This window comes from Lagenorhynchus albirostris, chromosome 8, assembly GCF_949774975.1.
Source record: "Lagenorhynchus albirostris chromosome 8, mLagAlb1.1, whole genome shotgun sequence".
In the NCBI taxonomy this organism is placed as follows: Eukaryota; Metazoa; Chordata; class Mammalia; order Artiodactyla; family Delphinidae; genus Lagenorhynchus; species Lagenorhynchus albirostris.
The window spans coordinates 11,376,068-11,396,913 of record NC_083102.1 but is presented as its reverse complement, the minus strand read 5'-3'; the positions used below and the strand labels follow the sequence as shown (position 1 = coordinate 11,396,913).

Below are 20,846 nucleotides of genomic sequence, written 5' to 3'. Positions count from 1 at the left end.
TAATTCTTTTGCATGTGTCTCTCCAGTTTTCACAGCACCATTTATTGAAAAGGCTCCCTCTGCCCTGAGCCCAGAGAGAGCTGTGGGGAGGGCTTGTGTGACCATTTAACAACTGCCTTGTTTGCTGCTGTCCTGTGGGACTTATGAATGCAAGTCACATTAGCCCTCAGAACCAGGTGATTTGGGCGGGGGGGCTGTGCCTCAGATGGCAGCCTTAAAAGTTGGAGTACTAGATGTGTGTTCCAAACCCTTTGTTCCTTTGGGGGAAGCTGGTAGTTGGGGTCTCCCTCCTGATTACAAGGCACTATGCCAAGGGTGGGGTTTATGATGAGAGAGTGTCTCAGCCTTCTGAACCCATTTCGATATGGGTATTTTCTCAGTTGCCCAATGGGTAGGAGTCATTCAACTAGTTTCTGGATTTCTTTCAGGGGGAATCAGTCCATATGTAGCTGTATATTTGGTGTATCTATGGGAGGAAGGAAAGTCAGGAGCCTTCTATGTCATCATCTTGGGGATGTCACCTTGGTTCTCTCTCTTTTACTCTCAAAGCCATACACACACAGTGGTGGTTGATTAGATGACAGCAGAGTGTAGAGAACAGGGCTTAGAACTCAGAGTGAGAAAATCTAACTCATTAGAAAATCTTCCTCTAGTGACCTTGAAGCAGTCACTTAAATTCTTTTAAAAATTTTACTTACTTAGGGGCTTCCCTGGTGGCACAGTGGTTAAGAATCTGCCTGCCAATTCAGGGGACATGGGTTCGATCCCTGGTCCGTGGGTTTGATCCCTGGTCCGCGAAGATCCCACATGCCGCAGAGCAACTAAGCCCGTGCGCCATAACTACTGAGCCTGCACTCTAAAGCCCGTGAGCCACAACTACAGAAGCCCGCATGCCTAGAGGCCATGCTCTGCAGCAAAAGAAGCCACGACAATGAGAAGCCCGTGTACCTCAGCAAAGAGGAGCCCCCACTCACCACAACTAGAGAAAGCCTGTGTGCAGCAACGAAGACCCAACACAGCCAAAAAAAAAACCCCAAACAAATAAATAAATAAATTTAAAAAATTTACTTAAAAAATTTAATTTTGGTAAAATATACGTAAATAAAATTTACCATTTTAACCATTTTTAAGTGTACAGTTCAGTAGTATTAAATATATTAACATTGTCATGCAGCTAATCTCCAAAACTCTTTCATCCTGCAAAATTGAAACTCTATAACAATTAAACAACAAATCTTCATTTCACACCCCTCCACCCCTCAGCCCCTGATAACCACCATACTATTGATACTTTCTGTTTTTATGAATTTAATTACTTTAGACACCTAACATAAGTTAGTTACACAGTATTTGTTTTCTTGTGACTGGCTTATTTCACTTAGCATGTTCTCAAGGTTCACTCATGTTTGGCATGTGTCACAATTTTCCTTTTAAAAGCTGAATGATATTCCATTGTATGTATATGCAACATTTTGTTTATCCATTCATCTGTCCATTGATGCTTGGGTATTCCTACTTTTGAGCTTTTGTGAATGATGCTGCTATGAGCAGGGGAGTACAAAAATCTTTTGAGATCCTGCTTTCAATTCTTTTGGGTGTATACTCAGAAGTGGAATTGCTGGATCATATGGTAATTCTATTTTTAATTTTTTAAGGGACAGTCATACTGTTTTCCACAGTGGCTGCACCATTTTATACTCCCCCCAGCAGAGCACATAGGTTCCAGTTTCTCCCCATTGTCATTAATATTTGTTATTTTCTGTTTTTTGGCTAATAGCCATTCTAGTGAGTGTGAGGTGGCATTTCATTGTGGTTTTGATTTGCATTTTCCTAATGATAAGTGACGTTGAGCATCTTTTCATGTGGTTGTTAGCTAAATACCACTGTTAGTATATTATCTTTGGGAAAATACCTATTCAAGTCCTTGTCCCTTTTTTCTTCCAGTTTTATTGAGATATAATCAATATACAGCATTGTATAAGTTTGAGGTGTACCACATAATGATTTGACTTATATACATCATTAAATGATGACCATAATAAGTTTAGTAAACCTCTATTATCTTATATAGATACAAAATTAAATAGAAAAAAATATATTTTCCTTGTGATGAGAACTCTTAGAATTTTCTCTCTTAACTTTCATATATAATGTAGCATTGTTAATCATATTTATCGTATTTATTGTATATTACGTCCCTAATACTTATTTATCTTATAACTGGAAATTTGTACCTTTTGACCGCCTTCATACAGTTGCCCCTCCTGTCATCCCCTGCCTCTGGTAACCACCAATCTGATCTCCTTTTCTATGAGTTTGAGTTTTTGTTTGTTTGTTTTTGAAGTATAATTGACCTATAACATGATGTTAGTGCACAACCTAGTGATTTGAGATTTCTATAAATTTCAAAATGATCACCATGAGAATTCAGGAGTTTTAAAAAATACATTCTGGATATTAACCCCTTATAAGATATATGATTTGCAAATATTTTTTCCCATTGTGTAGGTTACCTTTCACTTTGTTGATTGTGTCCTTTGATGGACAGAAGTTTTTAAATTTTGATATAGTCCAATTTACCTGTTTTTACTTTTGTTGCCTGTGCTTTTGGTGTCATGTCAAAGAAATCCTTGTTAAATCCAGTATCATGAAATTTTTCATCATCATAAATTTTGAGCATAAATTTTATTATATATAAAGTGATTATGATAATTCCTGTCTCATTTCTTATGAGAATAAAATGTGATAATCAAGATTAAATGCTTAACATGGTGCTCGATGAACATGACAGGTGTTCTACAAATGTTACTAGAATTTAAATGAGGGTGAGATTTCAAAATTTATATATCTGTGCCAATATTATATTCAAGCATCCACATAACAAAAATATCTGTAATTTTTTAACCTAAATATTGGGGAATAACACAGAGACAACCATTCCTACAATTGACAGACCCATGATGCTTGGAATAGTCTGGGAAATTATAAGTAGAACTGGTAGGTCTAGCCTTGAGAAATATATGATTGTAAAATGAACTGTTGTTAATTGTTATTGCCGAAATTGGAATGGTGGCCGCACCACCACTGATTTCTGATCCTCAGTCCCCCTGCCCTCTATTCTATTGCAATGTGTTTCTCCAATTCTGGGTAGAGGGGTGAAATTTCCATTGGTCAGTATCTCATGTTTCCATGCAACAAGTACTGCATAGCATGCTTAGCATGTTTCTCCTTTTCAGTTCTGCCTTTCTGTTTGGTACCCATGCCCGTGAAGCTGCCCATTGGAGCCTCTATGGCTCAGGCCTCTTGTGAGACCGCCAACATCCATATCAAAGGGGCTGTCCCTCAGTGCACCCAAGTCACCAATTTCCAGGGTACCAGAGCAGTGCTGACTCTGTACAGAGCTGACAAAACACTTTCCACCTCTTAACTGGGCCCAAAGCATCCCATCCATGACTTTGTGTAGGGAGTCACAAAGACAAAGAAGTGTGCTACAAAGCAGAATTTTCTTCCTTTTCTTGATCAAGTTTTCAAAAATGGTTTCCTATAAACTTCACTATAGAGTCCAAGAACCTGATAATGACATATCAGGAGCTTTGTGGTCTTGCCCCTGCCTACCTTTCTGACATCACTTTTGCCATCTGCTCCCTTCTTTCCCTATTTACATAACCTTTCTTCAAACTCCTGTCGTTCTGAACTGGCTTCAGCTAGCTCTCCCTGCCTGTACGTTTTCCTATCATGATCTTTTAGCCTTAGCCTACATCCTTCCTTTTTCCATCCTTAGCTGCCTTACTGAATCCTATGTGAAATTCAAACTTCAAGTCAAGCCTTGTATCTTTTTGCAAGGTCTCCCCAGGATCCACCTGTTTTTCACCTTTCCCCTCCACATCGCACTAGATTTTATGCAGTTTTTAATGCTTTCAGAGCAGACACCAGGTACTGTAATGGTGAAGAATACAAGCTACATAGTTAGACTGCCTGGATTGAAATTCTAGCTCTGCCACTTACTATAGCTGTAACTAGGAGATGCTACTTCTCATGTACCTGTACTTCCTTATCTGTAAAATGAGGGTAACTATAGTACCTATCTCACTGGATTTCTTTTATCTGCATTATTTTTAATTTCAATGCTGAAATTTTCCCAATGGAACACTCTGGAGGCAGGCTTCTTGTGTCTTTTGGATATGTCCATCAGTTTTTTAAAACAACTTTATTGAGATACTATACAATTCACCCATCAGTACTTCATTTCTTTTTATTGCCAAATGATATTCTACTTAATGGATATATCCCATTGTGCTTCTCCATCAGTTGATATACATTTGGGTTTTTTCTATTTTGGGGCTATTGTGAACAAAGCTGCTATGAATATTTATATACTAGTTTCTGTGTGAACATATATTTTAATTTTTCCTGGGTGTATACCTAGGGATGGAATTTTTGGATCATATGGTAACTATGTTTTACATTTTTAAAAAATTTATTTATTTTTGTCTGCATTGGGTCTTTGTTGCTGCACGCGGACTTTCTCTAGTTGCGGGGAACGAGGGCCACTCTTCACTGCGGTGCGCGGGCTTCTCATTGCGGTGGCCCCTCTTGTTGTGGAGCACGGGCTCTAGGGCGCGCAGGCTTCAGCAGTTGTGGCACACGGGCTCAGTAGTTGTGGCTCGCGGGCTCTAGAGCTCAGGCTCAGTAGCTGTGGCTCACGGGCCCAGTTGCTCCGTGGCATGTGGGATCTTCCCGGACCAGGGCTCAAACCCATGTCCCCCGCATTGGCAGGCAGATTCCTAACCACTGCGCCACCGGGGAAGTCCCTGTTTTACATTTTAAGGAGCTACACTCAAGCAGTTTTTCAAAGCAGCAGCCCCATTTTTGTAATCCTACCAGCAATGTTTGAGGGGTTCAATTTCTTCCTATTCTTGTCAACACTTGCTATGACAAATCAAAACCATGTGGAGTAGCATCATGGTTTTGATTTGCATTTCAATAATGACTAACAATATGGAACATCTTTTTGTCATTTGTATATCTTGGCCATTTGTATATCATCTTTGGAGGAATGTCTATTCTAATCCTGTGGGCATTTTAAAATTTGGTTACTTGTCTTTTTATTGTTGAGCTGTGAAGTATTCTTTATATATTCGGGATGCAAGCTCCTTATCAGATATATGATTTGCAAATATTTTTTCCCATTATGTAGTTTTCTTTTTACTTTGTGGATGGTGTCCTTTGAAGCACAAAAGTTTTGATTTTTATTTTTATGAAATCCAGTTTATCTATTTTTTCTTTAGTCACTTATACTCTTTCAATGTCATGTCTAAGAAGGCTTTGTCTAACCAAAATCATGAAGATTTACTCCTGTGTTTTCCTCTAAGTGTTTTATAGTTTTACTCTTACGTTTGAGTTAATTTTTTAGTATGGTATGAGGAAGGGGTCCAGTCTATTCTTTTGTATGTGGAACCTAGATGTTACAGCACCTTTTTTTTTTTTTTTTTGCGGTACGCGCGCCTCTCACTGTTGCGGCCTCTCCCATTGCAGAGCACAGGCTCCGGACACGCAGGCTCAGCGGCCATGGCTCACGGGCCCAGCCGCTCCACGGCATGTGGGATCTTCCCGGACTGGGGCACGAACCCATGTCCCCTGCATCGGCAGGTGGACTCTCAACCACTGCGCCACCAGGGAAGCCCCAGCACCATTTTTGAAACTCATTGAGTTTTTATGAGTTGCAAAAAATTAATATCTGTAAAGCGCTTAGAATAGTACATGGGGATGCTAGCAGAACTGAGTAAACAGTAGTAATTATTATTTTAACACTTATTATGCTAAATCACCATCATAAGTCTACTTGTCTTTCTCTCTCAAGACCACCTTAATCTTTGTATCTACGTGCTTGGCCTAGCACCTTACAGACAGTACATGCTACATGCCGAATAGATTTTTTTGAATGGATGAATGATAAGTAGGGCTTCTATGCTGATGCAATCAGTGGGTAAAGCACAGGACGGATACCAATTTCAACACTGACATTCTGTGCTAACCTTGGGTCCGAACCAAAGGGCCTCTCAAACTTAGAACATGTCTGCCCTAGGGCATGTCTCCAGAGAGCATAGCGCAAAACCCCTGGGTTCAGATCACTCTGGACAACTAGAATCTCTTCAGCATGTTTATCATTCCCACTTGTTTTTTTCTTTCTCCTCTCGTCCCTGAACATGAACTCAGGGAATGGAATCCCTCCCTAATATTTGTTTCAGCAAAATCTCCTCTGCTGGATCCTTTGGCTTTCAACCCCTAAAAGTTGAAGAGTGCAAGGCTTACTCCCAGCACCTTAACTATTTCCGTCTACATTCTTTCCCCACATGATCTCATCTGGTTTAATGGCTTTAAATAACCATGTAAGTGCTGATGACTCCCAAACCTGTTATTCCAGCCGTAAATCTTCATTGAGATCCAGACTTATATTTCAATTGTCTCCTTCACATCTCTTCTCAGATCTCTAACAGGCATCTCAAACTTAACATAAAGGTAACAGTTTCCCCACATCTTCTCTCAGTCTTCCTCACCTGAGGAAGTAAATGGCTCCATAAAATTCTCCCGGTTGCTGATATAAAAAATTTAGGATTTGTCCTTGATTTCTTTCTCTCACCTTTATATCAAGCAAATTCTATTGGATCTGCCTTCAAAATATGCCAGCATTGTATGCCCATTCACCATCTCCCGCGCTTCCACTTGAGGACAAGCCCTCTGCTTGTACTCAGTTTAATGAAGTAGCTTCTGACTGCTCTCTTCCACTCCTGCCTCTTTCAATTCCATTCTTTACATAATAACACAGAGGATATGTTTGAAAACATAAATTAGATTATCCTACTCCTCTCTTTAAACCCCTCTAATGGCTTCAGTTACATTGGGATAATGTCCAAATTTCTTACCATGACCAACAAGACTTTTTTTTTCTTTTATGTGGACCATTTTTAAAGTCTTTACTGAATTTGTTACAATATTGCTTTTTTAAAAATGTTTTTTGGCCTCGGGGCATGTGGGATCTTAGCTCCCTGACCAGGGATCAAACCCGTACCCCACTGTGTTGGAAGACAAAGTCTTAACCAGTGGACCGCCAGGGAAGTCCTCAACAAGACTTTCTTGATTTTGTCCTTTAAATAACCAGATGTTAAAGGTTGAAATTTCTGCCAGGTGCAAAGATTTAATAATATGAGATTTCAAACTGAGTTGCCAGTTCACAATATGCAGGTGTTCAAAGGAAATGGACATAAACTTTTCATAACTCTTGAAACCCTTTGATAAAATAAAAGAGTTGAAACAGTAGAAGAGAGAGGATTTTGTGAGAAATAAATACTTAGAAAAAGCTACATTATGAGTCCCATTCCATATTCTGCCAAGGAGGACTAGGAATGCCTCCCCCTCACCTCAAACCTGGTGGTGGTCGAGAGCTTCCATGGGGCCACTTGCAAAGCTTATAGGGTTATTTCTTCTGTTGGGAGGGACAGTGGACTTTCTTCTGCCTGAGGGATTAAGAGAACGAGAGACAGACTGGGTAATTTTGGGGGCAGAATCAGGAGAATGTGGCTACATTAGGATTGTGGAGGCAGGGTTAGGGGCCAGCTGTGGGCCACAAGGGAGAGAGCATGTGTGTGAGGGTGTCTTGAGATCTGACTAACGGGGCTGTCCAGTGGAGTGTGGAAACTCCAGCAGCAACTATTTGGTGGTGAATGCCTAGGGAGTGAGGAAGGAGTCTTGAGGGAGCGCTCAAAATAGAAGTGCTTTTGCCCCATCACAGGGAACTGCAGAGAGAGGGCTCATTAGGGAACCTCCAGAGCCCTGAAAGTTCCCATGAGGAAGAGAGTCAGCATTAAACGTCTGCCAGGCCTGGGAAATGCAAAGCCAGATTACTTTGGTTGTAGTCCAAATAAGACCCTTCCTGCTCCTTTTCCAGTCTCCCTATGCATCAGCCAATCTCAGAAGGGTTGAAGCTGCAGTTACCTAGTTTTCAATGTGCTGAACTGAAATGTCCAGTTTCTGGTTTGAGGCTGTTTTGTGACTTGAAGTGATCTTGGAACAACCTGTTTGACAAGCGTGAAAAGTAAAGTCATATGACACGCTGGAGTTCTTTATCTCTGGCTGGAGAAGTTTCCCTTGCTAAATAAATTTGGAAGAAAAAGTAGAAAGGAATGAATAAAATTACGGTTTAATAGTATTATAAGTACAGCCGAAGTACACATGGCGAAGGCTCTATTTGCTCAGCCCCTTAAGCCACGTTATCCCCTGAGAAAGCCTTCCCCAGCCTGCAAGTCTAAAGCAGCAACATTTTTTTCTCCACCTGTTCCTCAGCAACTTCACTCTTCTTTTTTCTTCAAAGCACTGACTACAGTATGAAAGTACCTTGTTCAGGTGTTTTCTTATTATCAGTTATGTTCCCTTGGATTATAAGTTCCGTAAAAGCAAGAATCCTTCCTCTTTGGCTCACTGCTATATGCCCACTGACTACAACAGGTGCCCTGTGTATATAAGTGCTCAATAAGTATTTTTTGAGTGAATGAATGAATGAGTAAAAACTGTATAAGGAACATAGATCTAAGAGTGAGAAAAATGTGTATTTGCCCAACTTTAATGGAGTTTTTCTTTTCTTTTCTTTTTTTGTGGTTTTCGGGCCTCTCACTGTTGTGGCCTCTCCCGTTGAGGAGCACAGGCTCAGTGGCCGTGGCTCAGGGGCCTAGCCACTCCGCGGCACGTGGGATCTTTCTGGGCCAGGGCACGAACCCGTGTCCCCAGTATCGGCAGGCGGACTCTCAACCACTGCGCCACCAGGAAAGCTCTAATTCAATGCAGTTTAACCCTGTGTATAGGTTTGTGTAACCACAGTCAAGACACAAACAATTCCATCATCACAAAAGAACTCCTTCGTGCCGTGACTATGCATCTGTACCTGCCCCTCACCATACCCTTTGTGGTTTTTTTGTTTTGTTTTTGTTTATGCTTCTTACTTTTATAATAGTGGCTTGTGCCACACAGAGTTTTTTTATCCAAAACAGTTTTAGTAAATGTTGAGATTTTTGTCTCAGAAGGCATTCCTCACATTGATATCATAAAAAAACTGCCTTTTGGTTTCTTTTAGCACTTCTGTGCTATCATTTTTAAAATACTTGACCGCTATGGAATTTACTCTTATATAAATTATCATGTATAGATAAATTTTACTTTTTTTCCCAGATTATTAGCTTGTTTCCCTAACACTATTTATTGATCTTTTTCTTCACTAATTTAAAATGCTACCTTTTATCATTACTAAATTCCTGTCTATATTGGTTTATTTCCAGACTTTCTATTATGTTTCACTGCCTTGGTGTAATCATGTGCCACTACCATGGCATTTTGACTCTTTTAGGTTTATGATGTTCGAATAACTAGTACACTAGTCTTTCTTCATTAATCTTCTTTTTCAGAAATTTCTTGGCTATTATTTTTAAAATAATAGTGTCTGGTCTCAAACAAAAATTTCTTTTTTGTTATGTAAAGTTGATCCTATTCAATTTACCATAAGGAGACATACACATCCACAATATTGAGTCTTCTATTCAAGAATATGGTATGCATTTCCATTTGTTCAAGATTTCTTTTATTACTTTCAGTAGTGTTTTAATTTTTTAAAATATAGATCTTCTGCATTTTCTGTGATGTGAATTCCTAGGTATAGTTAACCCTTTATGCCTTAGTTTCCTGGTATATTAAATTTGGTAATAATAACTGTCTTAGAATAATTGGCAAAGATTGAAATGTGTAATATATGTGCATGACATGTAAGTAGCACTCACCATAACTTGTTAATAGTATTATAATAATGCATAGTTAATATTTTTTCAAATTATTTTCTGTATCTGAGTCAGTATGAAGAGAGTAGGGGAACTAGGGTGTGGCAAGAACTTCTCTAGCCACAAGGAAAGACCAGTTTTTCTTTTTCTTTCTCTGACTCCTGTTTTTTTCAATATTTTGAATTGCCAAACAGGGCAAATATACTAAGTGTGACTGAGATAAAGGAAAACCACTTGTGGTGGATAAGAAATCACTGAGAAGGAAGTCTGATGCTAAAGAAGGATATTGGAAGTTCACTAGAGGGTGTGGCTGAGAGAATAGTTTACTTAAGTAGCATTTTGACATCAGCTGAGGGAAGTGAAAAAAGCTAGGAGTTGTTTTTCGTTTTGTTTTTGCCTTTGAAGAAAGAAAGGGGAAAAGATGAAATTATGATAGGAATAATAAGAGTGTTACTAAACATTATGTAGCTATTATCTTTAAATTCTATATTATATTTTGTAAGGTTGCTATGTTACACTGTTATATTGAAGAAAGAAATGAAAAGACTAAGAAAATGTATTAGAGAAATCAGATTAGATCAATGGGAAACCAGGTTGACTGATGGACACTGGACCACATGCTCTCTTTGGGCAGTATTTTTTAATGGTAAGTCCAATTCTGTACCATCAGGGAAGCTTATCTAAAACCCCCATCTTATCAATCAGTGACAAATATCACAGCTGTCTAGTAAAGGTTTTATAAAACACATTTTCTAAAATTTAAAAACACATTACTACAAACCAGTACATAAATCGGGACGTGTTAACCTTTTGTGGGGGCCACAGATTGTTTGAGAATGTATTCAGTTAGCAAATATTTTTTGAGTGCTTACATGTAGACAACGCCCTGAGCTGGGGATAAAGTAGTATCACAGAAAACGCTTCCACTGCCGTGGAATTTACAGCCTTGTGGGGAGTCAGGAGTAAAGTGTCTAGTCATACAAGTGAGCATGTCGTTACAAACTGGGACAAGTGTGAGGACGGGAAAGCATGGAGGCCTATGAGTCTGTGTAACAGGAGGACGAGGCAGAGAGCTGGGGTGGGGGAGGGCCACTAGCAGAAGGACTTCCTCAGGAAGTGATAAAAATTGGATGAGATACCACTTTAGCACACAATTCCAGAGGGGTCATAGACCCCAAACCTGTCAGTGAGCTCCAGGCTAATAAGCCCTGCTCTCCAGTGGTGTTCCTGGTCTCGACTGTGTGAAGCAGAGAATGCTGTAGGGGAGATTTTGTTCTGGGTAGAAGAGATTGGATTTGTGCCTGAGGGGCAGGGAGGTTCTGCAGTCAGGGAACCTCTGTCATGGGAATTCCCAGGTGTGTTCAGATCCATGTTGCGTCACACCTGTTTGCTCCCTGCCTCGTCTCTAAGTGACTGTAAAATGCCCTCCTAATCTAGTTCCCGTCTTGGACCCTGAGCTTTGTCTCCTGGGCTTCATGCACTTATTTATTCTCCATTAAAAGTATAAATTTGAAGGCTTTCCCAGGCTAGTGTCTTGGTGAGACTCAGACTCATTTTGTGAACCTGCATTAGAAAAGCAAACTCCAAATCCCTCCTGACAGGGGTGGGGCCTATCTAACCAGGGTGTTGCTGCTCGAGATGTGACATAAGACAGAAAACCAGGCTCATATCAGAGCTAACACTTAAAGAAAACACCAGGTAAGCTCTGCTTATTTTTGCTTGGTCTTCAGATGTTACTCAGATGGCATGGTTATCTTCTCAATTAAAAAAAAAGGAAAATAGAAGGTGCTTTATCTATAGTTATACCCTCTGTTCAATTCTCAATTTCAAGATCTGATCATTCATTTTTACGTCTAACATTTCCCTGTATTCTAAATAACTTCTGGTCTATATCCACTAGCTTCCCAATTCTTGGTCTTTCAACCTTACCTTAAACTCTGCCTGGTCTATGAAGTTTACCCTAATTAGAGGAAGTTGAATTATAAATAGTTGATTCACTTACTCCCACTAGTGAAGCATGAAATAGAGAGTTTTTTGGACTAAAAGAAGAAAAAAGTTTGTCCTATTTATTTTTGTCTCAATTAGTCTAACAGTCCTGGTGGAGAAGAAGAGGATAACTTCTAGAACATCATATATTAGATGTGCTATTTCCCACATCAGAAACTGTGCTAACTTGCTATTGCCTCTAATGCAAATTCCATGGCCTTGTTTTCAAAGCCCTACTATACACACCATCCCCACTTTCCAGCCTTACCTCCTCCGCAGGACTCCTCAAAATGAAATCTTTGCTCTAACCAAACTGGTTTGCTCATCTTTCCCAGACAGACCTTGGTATTTTTTATCTCCTCACCTGGCTTATGTCATTCCCCCATGAGCCAAGAATAAACCTCTCTCTCTCTACTCCCTCATCTATCCAAGTTCTACCATTTTCTGTAGCCATTTTAATTTTTCCTTCCTCTTCAATTCCTTTGCAAACGACCCAGTTTTTTCCCCTTCATGGGGGAATTTTGTGAATCCCATGGGCTTTTAATTTCTATCTCATATTTGGCAATTAACCAAATGTTGCCTAATTATACTTTTCCATTGCTGGATTATGTTGCAATTTCTTTTTTGGTATTTATCTCTTATCTTTCCAAGTAATCCCCAGGTTATGGGGAAGGACCTCATATTAGACTCGGCGTGTCTCTTGCAGCACCTGGCATGGTGTATTGAGCACAGTGGAGCTTGATACGAATGTGTTTACTGATTGATATTTCTTTCCAAGTCCTGCCTTTTTTCCAGGGCACCATGATGCTCTCAACACTAGGAGGGAGTTGTGATGACAACTGTGGTGATGAAAGGAGTCAGGGTGAGCACAGAAGAGAGGTACATTAAATGTGCTATTTGACTGATTGACTAGATGGTGAAGTTGACATTTAGGACAATGATGAAAGTGGTTGTGGGAATTATTCTGATGTTCACTCAGTCAACAAATATTTAACATTTCTGATTGGTGTAAACTGCTTTTGAATTTCGGTGGAAAAAAGCAGAGTTACAAAGAAGATTCCAGCGCTTAAGTCATTATTTGTCGATACCTTCAAAAACAAAGAGTACATCTTTCACACACACATGTACTTGTGTGTATACAGTTGCAGAAACACTTTATCCCTTAGTACAAGCTTCTTTGTTCTCAGGGGAAACCCTCCTATTTCTGTTTCTGAGTTCTTCTGTATTTCTCGGTTTCTACAACTGAATTCCTACCCAGCATTCAGCTCAAGGCACCAGCAACACAACTCCACTAGAGTCCACCAGGACACCCTAGTGTGTGTGACATCCACACAGGCAACATGATTCAGCACGTGGTGCCCACAGCTGGGCAGGTGCATGGTGATTGCCATCTCCACTACAGAATTAGCCATGCCCACAAGCCAAGAGACCACCGTCAGCCTCGGGCTGACTGCTGCCCTGTAGTGCAGGGGGTCACCCACCATATAATGGTCATAGGCCATTGCTATCAGCAGCGGGAACTCAGGCCCCTCCAGAGCCAGGGAGAGGAAGAGCTGGGCCCCACATTGAGTAAAGGAGATGGTCTTCGTCTCCAGGAGGAAGTGCACCAGCATCTGGGGAACCCCACAATGGAGAGGTTGCCGAGGAGGAAGTACATGGGCGGGTGGAGGCGGGCGTCCAGCTGATCAGGAGGGTGATGAGCCCTTTGCCCAGCAGGGTCAGCAGATAGGCGGCCCCAAACAGGACAGAGTTCAGCCTGATTCTGCCTGTCCCTGGGGAGGCCCATGAGGACAGACTCACTCACCCAGGTCAGGGTATCCCTCCTCATGGAGCAGGTGGGTCAGGCTGCAGGAGGAGGTGCTGGGTTAGAGAGGCCAGAATCAGGATCAGAATTCACAGTCTGCGTTTGAACAAAGGACTTTAAGTAGGACTGCAAGTACTTGTATTTTTCCTCCGTTAGACTCTGAGTTTCTTGAAGTCAGGGACCTTTTCTGATTTTTCTTTTTGTACAAAGAAAGATTTCTAACAAACGTTTCACAATAAAAACATTTTGTTGGGTAAATGAATAGAAAGAGTTTAAAGTAGTAGTCTTGAGGATTATTATCTGATCCCAAGATGTAGGACTTGTATTCTGAAACCCCCCCTTGTCCTTATTACTCATGCTGGAGCAGGTGGTTTTCCTGCTTCTCCCATTATCCAGGCTGGGTCAGTGACAGAGCAAAAATCCTTCATTTGGTTCTCAGTGTACTGATGAATCAGGCTTAATCCTAGGATGATAAGATCAAGGCATCATTGTAGAACATTATACCAACTATAATTATGTCCCAGCTTCTGTGATTTTGCTGTTTCCTTGGTGAAATGCTGGCGTTTATTTGAGTGCTAAACTAAGTGATTAATGTAAGATGAATGCGCACATCACTTACTTGCAATGACGTTTGGAAACTGACGGTGCCCACTGGTGAAGGCAGTAAGGGAGTGCCTCTGAAACCCTTGGGGCTTTGTTATGTGTAAATCCTTCTGTCATAGCAAAGACATGTTTGCCCTTGGAACACCTCCCTATTTACTCTGCTTGTCTTTAGCCTCTATCAAAGGATAAAGATGTCTTTTTTTTTTTTTTTTTTAGTAAAAAGGTACTAAGCAATTTTATAGTCTGTATTTCTCTGTTAATAACAAGACCCTCTAGTCCCATTTCAATGTTCACCTCATGTGTCTTTACAACACGTCAGGAGAAGGTAGTGCTATTGGCTAGTATGAGAGTAAGTAGAGACCACAGAGACACATAGAAGAGTCTGACTGCTGGGAAAGCCCTTTTGGATGTCCATTTGGGAAAGTTTGAGAGGGAAGGAAAAAACTCCATGTTAAAGGGTTTGCCTATGAAAATCCCACAGGACCCAAGGTGGAAACCAGAGCGGTGCTTTCCACATTGGCTACACATTAGAATCACCTGGGGTGCTTTGAAAACTCCAGAAGCCCAGCCCACACTCCAGAGTAATTAAATCAGAACCTCAGGAGGGTGAAACCCAGACATTAGTATGTTAGTAACTTCTTAATATTTCCTGGTAACTAAAATGTAAAACTTTAATTACAAGTTTGAGAATCACTGCTTTAGAGGGAACTTTTAACCTTATCTTTGAAAACTTAAGACGTAGTATTTTTGAGAGAGGAATATGTTTAGAGATAAAACCAGTAGAGCTTTTGAGGAGGAAAAATCTTTGACCTAAACTTCTCATTCTTTGTTTGAAAAAGTTGAGGCCAAATCCCACTGAATAGTGAAAAAGTGATCCTGCATTTCTTGCCGTTTGTGTGCTGGGTCTCCCCTTAGCTTTAGCCTTCTGAGGTCTGTCCAAAACAATGTTTTAGAATGTCTTAGATCAAGGGAAGAACTAGTTAGTATCAACTGAGACAATGTGTGAGAAAGCCCTTCATAACTTCAGAGCATTATCTAAATAAAAAGGATTTGTATTAAAGATATGAGAGATGGGTCACAGAATCCAATGAAATGGAAATGAAAACAATTCACCCCAACTCTTTCTAACAGGGTTTGAAGTTAGGGCTGTGGTTGGATGGGGGTGAAGAGGGCAGAGCAGCTGGATGCTATCCTCCGTCTTTCCTACTAGCTAGTTGGAACTTACAACTTTCTTCTTTCAGTCCTTTTGTGGCCGGAACGTGTCACTGTAGAAAATGCCCAGAGTAGAAACTGGCTTTGGCACAATACCCAGCTGAGTTTCTGAACCCTGCACCTGGGATGGGAGCCCCTGGCTTTCCACAGAGCCTATTTCTTTTGTCAGTGCAATAGGTAACCAAGCTTTAGTCCCTGAATGTGGCTCATGAGTGCCAAAGACAGCAACTGAAATTCTCACCACTGAAGAGAATAAAATGCAAAGTGAGAGTCACAGAAAAGAATGTAGGCTGGAAGGAAATTCTGGGATCACCATTTCAACCTCATCATTTTACAAATGAGGAAACTGAGACTCAGAAAGCAGAAGTGGTTTGCTCAAGATCATTCTGCCAGTTGGAAGCAAAGCTGGAACTGAATCTGAAATCTGAGGACCACAGTCCCCATCTTCTTCTTGCTACATCACATTATGTTACCACGTGGAGCGTGAAGAGTGTATCGCAGCTGCTAGTGGGGAGCCGCGTTCCCACAGAATGAAATGTAGCACAGGTTTGATTTATGGGGGGAGGGGAACGTCAGAAAAGGTGTGGTGTTTGGATGCCGCTCCTGGGGAGCCAGGTGGAAACTTTGAACTGCCACAATGTAACACAGGGAAACAGGCTGAAGAGTAGTTTGGACAGATCAGTGGACTGGTGGTCCAGTTCGTCAAGTACCAGCTGACCTCTTTCCATTTTAGCTGTAAAAGGGAAACATCCACCCCGTAGTGTAATGGGGGGATAGAGCCCACATACCTTGACTCTTAACTTATTCTGAAGCCAGGAGGTGGAACTGGAAACCCCCCTCCACTAAGCCCAGCTCTTTCACTCCTCTTTTCTGATTTCTAGCAAACAAACTGCTTGAAGGGTAGAGAGGGTATTTTTTCTTTTTATTGTGCCCTTTCTAGTTCTAACAGAGACTGGCATATAGAGCCGGTGGACTGAATGAATGAGTGAACATCATATCGAGGAGGGTTTCTTTAAAATTCCTCCTTTCATCTAGGAGCTCAGTGTAGAACCTTGTTACTGATGTTTTCAGAGTCTGCTCTGTGATACCGGCTCAAGAATGACTCTAAACGGAAGGGTCTTTTGAGGAACCAAACAGTTGTTTCCTCCTGATTAGTAAGTGCCCTTTAAATACATTGAGTCTCTCTTTAAAGAGGCAAGGGCCAAGAAAAATTTCTAAATTCTAAAACTCAAACAGTGGGATAAGTAGGAAAATATTTTGGACATTTCCCCCCTCTTTTCTAACCTACAACCTAATGAACTGATGTCTTCTTTGGATAAACTAGATGTATGCACTACTGCTGCAGACAATACAATCTAAATTTTATTATATATATAAAAGATATGCTTTAATTATTAGGATTAGAAGGTGTCAATAGATTATTGTCCCAACTACGTCATAATTTAATGAAGGATTATAGCTCAACAAGTATAGAACGAACATCAGTTGACTCCTTCCAACTTTTAGCTGGTTTTATCCAACCTCATAGACAAAGTTTGTTCAATCAGCTACTTGGTGAGCATTTCTGTAGCCAGGTTATGTTAGAAGGTGTACTAGAATACCACACTCCTCAAAGCTGGATGTTCCATGGACATGTGATGAGGGTAAAGGAAAATACATCAAAGTATAAGCACTGTGGGTTTTTTCTCACTCACTGACGAGGAAGAACTCCTGAGGCTTCTTTGCTGTAGAAATCACAGACACTGGGTAAAGGGAGGGCAAATGCCTAAGTGTGGAGGCTTTGGTTGGGGGAGAGAACTTTGAAAAGGAATAGAGAAAGGAAAAGGTAATCTGTTGATTTAAGGGGAGAAATTAATAGTCTAAAAATGAGAAGTCTAAAAATGAGAGTTAAAATATGTTTCTCAGGGGATGGAGCTGAGTGCCTCAGATGGGAGTTGGAGCAGCAGGGGAAAGGACCAGGGAGGGGATTAAGAGGAGGATGGAGGCTGGTGGTCATGGTCCTAGGGGGAGAGGGAGGCAGGAAGGGGCTGAGGGAGTGGATGAAAGGGAGGGAAGGGAAAGGGAGGTCTTCAATAAAATTAAAAACAAAAGTTTTGCTGGACACGTCTCCAAAGAAGATATACAAATGGCCAACACACACATGAAAAGATGCTCAACATCGTTAGTCATTAGGGACATGCAAATTAAAAACATAATAACATATCATTTCATACCCACTGGGATGGCTACAATCAAAGAATCAGAACGTAAGTGTGGTCGAGGAAGTAGAGAAATTGGAAACCTCATTCATTGCTAGTGGGAATGTAAAACAGTTCAGCCATGGTGGAGAACAATTTGGCATTTCCTTAAAAAGTTAAACATAGAGTTACCGTATGACCCAGCAGTTCCACTCCAGGGTATGTACCCAAAAGAATTAAAGACAGGTTTTCAAACAAAAACTTGTACATGAAAGTATATAGCAGTACTATTCACAATAGCCCAAAGTTGGAAGCAACCCAAATATCCATCACCTGATGAATGGATCAACAAAATGTGGTTATTTCCCTACAAGGGAACATTATTCAGCCATAAAAAGGAATGAAGCCCTGCTACATGCAACAATATGGATAGACCTCAAAAACATTATGCTAAATGAAAGAAGCCAGACACAGAAGATCACATATCGTACGATTCCATTTATGTGAAGTACCCAGAACAGGCAAATCCATGAAGACAGGATGCAGACTAGTGTATGTAAGGGCCTGGGAGGGGGGATGAACGGGGAGTGAGTGCTTAAAGGGTATGAGGTGCGCTTCGGGGGTGATGAAAGTGTTACGGAACTAGATAGCATGAGGTTCTGCAACGTTGTGAATATACTAAGTGCCACTGAATTGCACATTGTAAATGTTTAAAATCGTGAATTGTATGTGATGTGAATTTTACCTCAATTTTTAAAAAAAGTTTTGCTAGGAGTTTTCAAAGATACTTCATTTTCTCCTCCTCAACCTTTTGACATTTTCTCAACAGACTAAGTTTGAATTGTTCTCAATTTATATTTTGTGTATTTGCTTGTGGGTAAGACAAACCAGAAATCTGTAATATTTAGGTAAGAGATGCTTCATTCTGATTTTTAAAAGTTGTTTTAAACATTTTTCTGGATCAAATATTATTGCCTCACTTTATTCTCACTTTACATTCTAGGATGTTTAGAGTTTGATCACTAACTGTGGGTTAGAAGAGTAGAGTGAAATGATCACTAACAGGGAGTTGTAATTCTTTTTTAAGTACCTTGGCTTACCCCTAATGGTACGTGGCACAATTCTTAGTCAAGCATGTGTTCTGAATACATCCTTCAGTTTTCATAAGAGCATGTCCTTAGACCTGATTATGTAGAAAGATATTATGTAGAAAGATTATGTAGAAAGATTATGTAGAAAGATATTATGTAGATTATGTAGAAAGATAGGTTATGAACATTCACTTTCTGGCCAGCCACTTGCCACCCACTGCGCAAGTCTGAAGGGGAAGTGAGCAGAGTGATATCCACGTGACTCACACTGTGTCCAGTCCTGCTCGTCAAGGATGTGGGGATTATTACTATGACTTTGGCTCCAAGTCCCCATGTGAATATACCCCAGCCTGCTGAGTTGAGCTGGACCACGTGTGATCACATGATGACGTTTGTACCTCTGGCCTAAGACCTGTTTGATCCCATGGGCACAGTGAATCTTGTAACTGACAGCTTGTCCCCTCTTTTTTTCACTGATTTCAGAAAAGCTTAGACATATGGTTGTAGCATGTAGGAAATAGACTTTCTTAGCATAAATTTTGTGTACTGCTCAAGATTCTGATTTAGTCTTCCTTTCTAATTCATATGTGCCAATATATCTTTCTTTTTCCATTTAATCTTCTGTAGGCTCTATGTATTTCTAAGTTGTTGTAATTCACCTTTTTTAGACTAAGTCAGGAACCAGAAATAGTGCCCAGAGATAAAATTCCACTTCTCTATTATTTCAAAAGATAGTATGGATTGTGGCCTCTCTCACCTGCTTCCTTACACACACGTGCACACACATGCCCACACATGCACATGCACACAGTAGGCGGAGGGCACGCTCCAGTGCCCACCGTCTTCAGAGTGAGGCCCTCTTATGACAAGGTCACATTCTAATGCTTTGATTCAGAGCGCCTCATCAGAGCCTGACTCAGAGCAGCCTTCATCTCCTTGCTCCTTAGACTGTAGATGAGCGGATTCAACATGGGGGTGAAAGAGCACCACCACCTTGTCCTGCTTGCCTGAGGCCGTGGAGCCAGGCTGCATGTAGGTAACCAGGGCCGGCCTGTAAGGCATGGAGACCACAGTGAAGTGGGAGGCGCAGGTCCCAAACGCTTTGCGGTGGCCCCCGCTGGAGCGGATCCGCAGGATGGTGGCCACAATGTGGGCGTAGGACAGTGCGACCAGGCAGCAGGGCACCAGCAGCACCACCATGCTGGAGGCCACTGTGACCGCCTCGTTGAGGGTGATGTCCATGCAGGCCAACCTGAGGAGTGCCAGTGTCTCACAAGCCACATGGTTCAGCACGTGGTGCCCACAGGTGGGCAGATGCACTGTGACCACAGTCTCCACTGAAGCATTAGCCAGACTCACGAGCCAGGAGACCACTGCCAGCCCTGCACAGAGCCTTGGCCGCATCACTGCCACGTAGAGCAGGGGGTCGCAGACGGCCACATAGCGATCATAGGCCATTGCTGCCAGCAGCAGGAACTCAGGGCCAGGGAGAAGAAGAGCTGGGTTCCACACTGGGTGAAGGAGATGGTCTTCTTCTCCAGGAGGAAGTGCACCAGCATCTGGGGAACCCCACAATGGAGAGGTTGCCGAGGAAGAAGTACATGGGAAGGTGGAGGCGGGCTTCCAGCTGATGAGGAGGAGGATGAGTCCGTTGCCCAGCAGGGTCAGCAGATAGGCGGCCCCAAACAGGACAGAGAGCCCAGCTGCGTCTACCTGTCACTGGAGAGGCCCATGAGGACAAACTCACCCAGGTCAGGTTGTCCCTCCTCATGGAGCAGGTGGGTCAGGCTGTCAGGGGAGGAGCAGAGGCAGGGAGGGGCAAGTAAAGGTCTCACTCCAGGAGTCTGGGAGTAAGTCGTGGGCAAGGACTGGAGCACCTCCCGTCAGGTTCCTTAACCTAGGTGCTTAGGAGAGAATGCAGTGAAGATGGTGGGGAAAAGGACATTTGAGTTCTCACACTAGACTCAAGGATGAAGTCCCTGTTCTGGTCGTCCTTTTACATCTAGGATCCAGCAGTTACAGTTATATAGGATATAAGCTATTGGTATAGAAGGAAAGATAGAGGGAAAAAGTGGCAGAGAAAAGGGAGAAAGAACGATAGGAAAGAAAAAAGGAAGGTAAAAGAGAAAGGAAAACTAAGGAAGGAAGGTAGGAA

The 20,846-nt window shown here is 41.6% G+C and overlaps 2 pseudogenes; both read right to left on the bottom strand.

Moving 5' to 3' along the window:
• Positions 1 to 13,054: 13,054 nt before the first annotated feature.
• LOC132524959 (olfactory receptor 2F2-like) lies at positions 13,055 to 13,632 on the bottom strand (annotated as a pseudogene).
• A 5,937-nt stretch (positions 13,633 to 19,569) lies between these two features.
• Positions 19,570 to 20,462, bottom strand: LOC132524087 (olfactory receptor 2F1-like; annotated as a pseudogene).
• Between the last annotated feature and the right edge of the window lie 384 nt (positions 20,463 to 20,846).